Source organism: Pieris brassicae, chromosome 2 (genome assembly GCF_905147105.1).
Source record: "Pieris brassicae chromosome 2, ilPieBrab1.1, whole genome shotgun sequence".
In the NCBI taxonomy this organism is placed as follows: Eukaryota; Metazoa; Arthropoda; class Insecta; order Lepidoptera; family Pieridae; genus Pieris; species Pieris brassicae.
The window spans coordinates 4,012,986-4,022,031 of NC_059666.1; the positions used below are offsets into that span (position 1 = coordinate 4,012,986).

The 9,046-nt window shown below is 32.4% G+C and overlaps 1 protein-coding gene across 1 annotated transcript in view; it reads right to left on the reverse strand.

The window, feature by feature from the left end:
• The window catches only part of LOC123720164, a 32,905-nt gene extending 24,081 nt beyond the window's left edge, over nucleotides 1-8,824 (reverse strand). The window contains exon 1 of the mRNA XM_045676682.1: nucleotides 8,701-8,824. The gene's annotated coding sequence lies outside the window, so the exon portion shown is untranslated. The remainder of the gene's footprint in view (nucleotides 1-8,700) is intronic.
• Between the last annotated feature and the right edge of the window lie 222 nt (nucleotides 8,825-9,046).

A 9,046-nucleotide genomic window follows, 5' to 3' on the forward strand; every position in this document is an offset into this window, starting at 1 on the left:
TTTACTACCCTTTATGATGGACATGCAACTTTATCTACAGAGTACTAGGAAACTAGAAGTCAATGTAATGGACAGTGACGTCACGCGTCAGTGAAAGGTGGTTTTCGTCGAGTGAGCACATGATATTGGAATGCTAACAGCGGGCAGGAAAGTGGAAAATACTCTTATGAATTAACAACAGATCGTTCGCCTATCATTAATAATGGATAGTTGTCAAAATATGCCTAAATATGCACATATGAAACGATGTAAATTTGCCCTGAAAGGGCTGATTTTGTATTCGCATATTCGTCTAACATTAAATATCGTTATTCATGGACATATATAATATTTTTGTTTTATATAACTGGGGGCAAACGGGCAGGAGGCTCACCTGATGTTAAGTGATACCGCCGCCCATGGACACTCACAGTCAGAAGGCTCGCAAGTGCGATGCCGGCCTTTCAAGAATTGGTACGCTCTTTTCTTGACCGTAAGTCGAATTGCTTCGGAAACACTTCAGTGGGCAGATAGTTCCACATAGACATATAGACTGGTGTGCAGCATAAGATGCATTAAAAATGCTCAGTTGTGGGTGTATTATTATTTATTTAAATAGATAATGTTTTAATTTTTACGTTTACGATAGCTACTGAAAAGATTTAAAGCGATAAAACATTATAACGCCGTAGGTTGCCCTAATAAGTTATGTGTTCTAGTGTTTAAGCAAGGAAGTGTTTATAATAGATATATACGTTTATATACATTTTGTATATAAACGTATATATCTATTGGCTTCAGAGTGAAAACGAAAGACGATGCGTTTAATAGTGATTGGACAAATGTAACTAATATGTACATGTCTTATGTCTGCTCGTTACTAGAGATTGTTAGAGCAATCATAACATGATATGCTATTGGTTTAGTTCCAATTTGTGGGGATAAAATAGGTGGCGTCTCAAGTACTCAATAATAAAATCACTGGATTATTTTGCCCTATATTGGGTCTTGGCTTCTGATGCATTGAAGACCATCGGTCTGTTCATTTTTATTTCATAGACAAGTTGGTGATCCTTCTCTTTGACATATGACGTCGATTTTTATTTGAACATGCCGGTTTTCTCACTATGTTTTCCTTCACTGTACGAGCAAATGTTAGATGCGCACATAGGAAGCCCATTGGCTTACAGGGTATCGAACCTTGGATGCAGATTAGAGTCGCACGCTGTACCCACTAGGCCTCTGCTCAAGAACTTATTAACGTTAAAAGCAAATGACACCAACAGGTTCAAACAAAACACTGTCGTTTTGATTAAACACAGTATTATTATTATACTGAACGTCAATACTGTATGGTTAGTATGAACATACAACCCGGAAAGATTGTTGGTTGGTTTTCATGTAGTGATACGTGACTAAGGTATGGTCCTCTGTAATTGGAGATTTAACAGACCAGCGTTTATAGATTTAATTATCTATGGATTAGCGCGCAATTCGCAATTCAAATCAATTTTATTCGTGAGCCGTGCTAATGAAATTTCAAATTCAGTCAGTTTAGAGCGTTCTTTGTTTTTGTGAAATTGTGGTAGTTATAAAAGGGCTCAAAATGGCAACCATTTAGATAATTTAGGCTAGTACTTTGATTCGTTGATATAAAAAAAATCTCCAATTTCAAAGGTAGAGATCTAATACTAATATAAAAATTATTAGTTTCATATTTCTTTGAATATTTTACTCATATTCAGACGATAAAGAACATCGCGAGGAAGCCAGCGTCAAATATATGGTGTCTAAGTACAGAATAGCGAAAAAAAACGAAACTCATATAAAAACCTGAGAGTAGCCGAACGATTTTCCAAAGGTTTTATGGTGTTCAATATAATTGTAAAATAATAAGTGCAATACCATGCTGGAAATATAAAAAGATTATAGAAAACCAAGAAAATAAAAAACCTACATATTTTCTGTGACGTAATAAAGAACTAAGTTCTAACACACTTATTCAAATTTAAGGTAAAAATTGCTTTTCGGTTTTCAGACATTCAATTAAACTTTCATTCGAGACAAGTGTCAGTTTTGGGGATTGACAGCGCAATTTAAAAGTTATCGACTGTTACAGAATAAGCATTACTCGGACGGCTACATTTTGAATTATCAGACTTGTATGTTCCCCAATAGAATAGATACATTTCTGTATGTGTCATCAGCGCGTTGATATTTTTGTATATGCCGAATTTCCTTTCCTTTGCAAGCGGACTTGAAAACATTTGACGAATAGGTTGACACTTCTCTGTCCGATTAAAGTTATTTTTAAATACATCATGAGTACTTTTTACATAAGTGCTAATTCAAAAGTTATAATTTGTTACTACTTGCTTAGAATTCTAAATTCAAAATAATCAGTACGCGTTTCGCGAGCGCGACTTTTACAGCACAGAGTAAATTATCGAATTTACACTCGATGTCACTTAACCCAGTCTAGGGATTGATCGAATGAATTTTTGATAAGTTCAATTTGAACAGAAAACAGATGAAGGTCAGATAAAGTATAGTGTGTTTCTCTAGTGTTAGAGACGTTGTAAATATAATATTAATACTAGTTTAGCGGAGAACTGTTCATTCAGACCAACAGAGTCACTTAACTTTATACATTTCTGGTAATAAAATATATAAAACGTTTACAATATGAGAACTTAAATTTAATACATTTTATCAAACGGACTTCCCTTTCAAAATAGTTCTTGCTCTAATGAGACTAACAAACCTCGTGAAGTAAAGACTGGGCAGTTTATCACGACGTAGGGCTATATTTTTCATATTAAGAACGAGAACTGAATATTAAATAAAGATCTGACCCTCGGTCTCATTATTCATATTTTGTAATAAATGAGAAGTCTTGTTTTTGCAAATTGCTACGAAATAAGAGAAATTCCATTAGATTATGTATTAATTTAAATAATCTACTCGATATAAACGAATTTATAAGATTCCTTTGTTATGGACGACAATGCCCGCGCCGTTCTGGCGACGTGGGAGTGTACATACAAGAACTTGGCATCCGTCGTTTAGATTGACCAGCTCGAAGTCCTGACATCAATCCAACTGAGAATGTCTAGGATGTTCTAAAGAGATGAGTAAGATCAGTGCAACCTGCTCCACTAAATATCAGTGAGCCAAAAAGAGTTATTTCATAAGCATGGCAACGTATTCCTTAAAAAAAAATTTATAACTCCGTGGAAAGCTTGCGTGCAAAGAAGGATTGAAGCTGTCATTTTAACAACAGTAGGTCACTCTGGTTATTAGGTTTTTACTTTTGTAACTTTATTTAATTAATTATTCCTAAAAATCAAATTTGTATGTATAAATAAGTAGGAGAATATACCTATAAAGTTGCCTATCAAAATTTGGCCACTAGTATTTTTAATTAAATTATTTTAAATTGATTTTTGAAAAAAGATTTCGTTCACTTGTATAACGGTTATAAAGAATTCATTAGAAAAAATAAAAAATTGACAGAATTCACTTCCCGCGTTTTAATTTACACGATTATAAGTGTAGAGAATTCATATTCAAAACGTCTTCATTTTTACAAAAGAGTTTATGGTGTGGGATGAGGTTCAGAAACGAGAACGCAAACTCTAATCTAGCTGTAGTCTAAGTCACCTGATATCCTGGACTTTATTATAAACATTATCAGTTACCACTCACATCTATTTCTCGGAGCCATCTCCTATATTCTAGTATCATATATACATCAAATTCCGTATCTTTTTTTTTTGTTTTGCCGCTGTCATTTGGTATTTATTGTTTACGCGCTCGTAACACCCACCCATTACAAGCTAACATGACTTCATTACAATATGTAAACAAGTCATGATCCAGTTTCCATACAACACGTTTATAAAACTACTTATCTGCAAGTAATCAATGATCATCCAGCAATTTTTCTTAATCCCACCGCTTGTAACTAGCTTAACCTGCTTTGATGGTCTCGTCCTATTGACCGGCATTCACAGAACACGTTTATGAGTGAAATGTCGCTTTAGTTAAAATGAAACAGATAAAGGATTATGCCCCTTGTGTTGAATTAATTGCACAAGCCCAGCGGTAAATTGTACTACGAGATATGAAAGGTTTTTTAAAGATTTGTTGGTGGTATACTCGTTAAGGAATTTGAATTGGATTCGATTCCCGTCAGAGCGCAAATTATAATTGAATTTGTAATTTGTTTTCAAACCCTGGTGTGCCATATTGTTTTAAATCGGGTTCGGGTTTTATTTATCGTCCAGTTTATATACTAAATACTTTGTAATTTACATACCTAACGGAATATTGTGTCCATCACTTGTATTGCTCACAATTACGGACTTGAAAGGGATTGATACCTTCAACAAACCATTATTCTACTGTCAGTAAACATCAGTTTCAGTGCCTATCCTCAGCTAGGCAATTTATAAAGCTCACGAGTGTTACATGACCACAACCATCGCTGAACAGTATATATTCTAACATTTTAGTAAAACGTTCATCGACAAGCGCTACTGGGTTTTATTATAACTAGACCGTTATTAAAAGCCACTAGAACACGTTTATGTGTTCGTTAGTTAACAACAATGGCCGTCGAATAGATTTTTGTAGAACAAAAGTATTATTTCGAATTTCGAAAAATATTCGAATTTATAATATTCAAAAAAATTATAAATTTATACGTCACTTAGCACTAGAGTTAGTAATTTCTGCTGAGTATGGAATATTAATGAAACACTTAGCAAAATTAATTGCCTCTCAAGAATGCAACGTATATAAAATAGCTGGTAGGTTATGCTATAGAAGCGCTTGGCAAAATAGTTCTTTTAATAATCTTGACTATATAAAGGCGAATCCAAGAGTCACGGGGGTCATTATGGTCTGCCCAGGGTCACAAATGTTTAGTTGATACTGTTACATTAGCTTTTATTCGTTGCTACATTTCAATTGTGTATAAATATAATCAAATTGGCACCAGCACCAGCCAGCACATTATAAAATAAAATAGTTTGCGAACCTGATGCAATACACAGAATCATACATAATTAAATTGTTTTACATACAGTAAGTCTTTGAGTATGGAAATTAAAATTACATGAAAACTTTGTTTTTCGTAAATCTATGAACAAATAAATACTTTTTGTGTTTCGTTTGCTCCAGGACCTGCATATGGATATATATAACAACAAAACCATAACTAAAATTAAATCATTATAATTCTTTTTAATAATATGAAATATATTTCATATTAGCCCTTTAGAATATTATTAGCCTTTTAGGTAGCTGCCAGCGCTTCGGTCTTCTGTGATGTCGACACCGAATGGGACAAAATCATATTCGGAGCCTATACTGTATTTGCATGCTTTAGACAATTTAAAATTCAAAGCCAACAAACCAAGAATATTTGTCATAGATAATGAAACTCAGAATATTCTTTTATCTTCATCACTAAGTTTGTTAATTGAAGCTTCAAATCTCTGTTTTTTGGACCACAAAATTAAAACAAACACGTGTTAAGAGAACAAATATTAAAATGGTACCGTTTATATAAAATATGGGCACGAATAGCGAAATGAAACAGTAATTCGAAAAAGGGTTAACAAAAACAACCCTCAAAAAAAGGAGGCAAGTTAAACTTAATTGTAGATATTGTATAAAGAATTAAGCGAGTTTCATACTTGATATCAAATTTCACGCCTTGAACAAAGTAGTCTATTTAAATTTTTTCCCCTCAGGAAATACTGGGAAGCAATAAATTCTGTGTCCAATTTTCTCAACTGTTAAGATGTGATTCAGCATTTCCGTATTGCCTGACACACTTGGCACCGGTTTTAATGAACTTCACTAATAGCATGTATGCACTTTCTTTTCAGCTTACACACATCAAGTATACGTCCTAAATATAAATAAAATATACCAATTTAGTTTTACAACTGAAAAGTATCAACATATTATTTTAGCTTATTTGTTTGTCCTCATTTACGCATCAAATAAAAAAGCATTGGGAACCTCAAGTTTATTAGATATAAGACGTTCAAGATCTGGTTAACAAGCCCTGAACCTCAGTTATCACCTGCACTACTGTGAGAATAGGTGAGCCTCGATTGACATTGGGTAAAGCTAGACGTCCAGGATACGAATTTGATCACTGAATCACTTACGACAAAATCAATGAAACAGACCGAAAAATATTTCTGCCATGGAGATTGAAATGTTTGTTTCTTAAAACCATTTGTTTTGTTTGCTTTAGTAGTTAACAGTTTTTGTGAAGTAATTATAATGTCACAGATTCAAATTTATTTAAATGTTAAAATGCCACTGGAGAGATCGTCAAAAAAAAAGTTTATTTTAGCTTACAATAATTTGTAATTGAGTCTTGCTATTATGAAAAATTAATTTGTATTAAATTTCTATATGAACCTAAAGAAAACTTTTTAAGTACGAGGGTGAAGTCTTTTGTTAATTTAATGAGCTCACATTTTCAAAAAGATACAGTTAGATGGCCGAAGTTAATTTGAGTAGTATAACGAGCAGTCTCATGATAAAATCTCAACGTTGTAATCGTAAATTAGAATTCAGTCATCTAACAATGCCCATATTAAATTCGTGTTTTTTTTTTCAAAAAACTTTATTCCATTAATTATTTTTCTCCTTATAATAAAGCTAGTACTTTTTTAGCTACTCCTCCTGTCACTCCGTCTCCTGTCAAATTGTGCTTTTATGCTGATGAGAAGAGATCGAAGAGGTCATTATTTAAAAAATTGTAATAAAACCATATGCTCGTGTGTCATACTTTGTACAAAAATAATTATATATAAAAATGCATACGTCTTAAGAATTTTTAAACATCCATTTTGATATAAGTTATGGTTTGGTTATAACCAACCGTCATCACCGTTTTCACTACCCTTAGATAATTACAGTAATGGAAAACCAAAACGAACATCGCTATTTCCCTGTTTTCAATACATATGAATGGAGAAGCGGAAATTTGGTTTTCTATACGCAATCTAATTAAAGCAAGATTGTACCGTAATAATGTATTCTAAAATAATATTATATGCATAAAATGTAATGTATGTAGATGAATACAATTAAAAAAATTGGAACGATTTAAAAATTGTTTCACTCTGAATAACTGAGTAACATAGGCAATATTTATTACCAATATATTACAAAAAATATTTAGCCGTGCAAAATATTGACAGGCTTAGTACAGTACAAATACACTCCGTTGTGTTACGTTCCTGAATGTATTCGTAGGACAAGAAAAAATAAATCCAATCAAATCTTATTCACCAAAAATCACTTTCGCCGGATGCGACTTCTTGTATGATGGTAAATATTTTTCACTTCAAATTGGTTTCAACTAATACAGTTGGGTGCGTAAAGCATCTAAGTAAAGTAGTAAAGGCTCTTGCTTGCCACCAGGCTAACCTGGTAGAACGAGGCTGCATTGTCAAGGACCTCGAAACAATAGGTATTCGAAATTTAAAGCAAAATGCACGAATTATATTGCGATGGTGAAAGAAAGTTGTGGAGCGCATAGGTGATGACGATGTTTTAAAACAAAAGGCCTGCTCTAATCTATAAAATATGTTTTTGTTAGGTTAGTAGGCACAGAAGATAGATTAAAGATTTATGGTACCTACTTAAAACAAAAGGAAAGTTACAGTAAACAATTTTCTAATAGTCAATGTTTGTCCAAGCTAATTTGCAAACCAAACATCTTAACAGGTATGGCCAAGTAAATATTAACTTTCTTCTCACACTGTTTCCGTAATCTGTGCTAGTGTGCCATTGTCAATGACATTGCACATAATTGTGTTAAATTATAGTTATTAACATTGTTACCTAATGTGTACTAAATTATATTAATCTTGTGTTTTTATTTATGCTTTAACAGCAGGGTGAATGCTTAGCTTAGTATTATTGTGATACACACAAACCTGGATTTAATTCAATTCGGGATGATAATTACATAAAGCTCATAGCTTCCATTTCAAGTAAAAAAAATGTATAGGGATGAATGGGGGAGGTTACTTATTGAAAAAGGTAACATACTGAAAAATATGTTTGTATTTTTTTAATTCATTAAATTTGTTTCTAAAAGCCATACATACATTTGTATTTTAATAATCCTTTTGATCTTTTTACACTTCCTTATTTGATTTATTATTTAGGCACTATGTTAATAGAAAACATATTTAATTCACTTGTTTTATATATATTCCACTAGTTTTAGGTTCACACGTTTGGTTCCCTCTTGGACAAAACTTCTCTATTAGGTACATTTGAAATTGACGTTTTGTCGTATTGGCCACATGGACCTCAAATATCCACTGGATTCGAATTTTTTTACGAAACCATTTCATTCTCTGTTTCACTTTTTCTTTGAGTCACTATATTTGTAAAATGGAATATGGTCCTAATATTTATCTATCTTAATGCACACATTGCATAGGAAAATCCTGTTGAAAACCAGTTGAAGCTTAACATATAATTGTAGTATGTATTGTATCTGACTCATAAATTAATGGAATTTACTTCCTTGCAAAACCGGATTTGTAAAAATAGTCCTTAGAAAGTTTTCTTAAAAACTTGAATATGTTTAAACTTTCTCAATAAACTTTTAATTATTTCTTATTATTTGCCCATTTACATTGTTACGTATTTCAAGATTATAAAACTTACCCTATTTAGTCAAAATAAAGATCCATAGCAAAATAGAATCCAAAAATCACTTTCAAATACACAACACTCACTATTTTGTAAACACTACACTTTTCTATACAGTCACCTCTTGCGCAGATAGAATTCCACTGTCATGGCCACTCGCCACTCGCCCCACTCTTGACTTTTACCGTCACAGAGCTATTATCAAGTTAACAATGTTATAAAACATATTCACTGTTTTCGTACAATCTCTGCAGTGTATTATATTACTGTAGTTGTAAAAATGGTAGAAAATAATAGATTGTTATTGATTATATATGATTACATGTAATATAAATATAAAATCAGGGTAAATACATATATT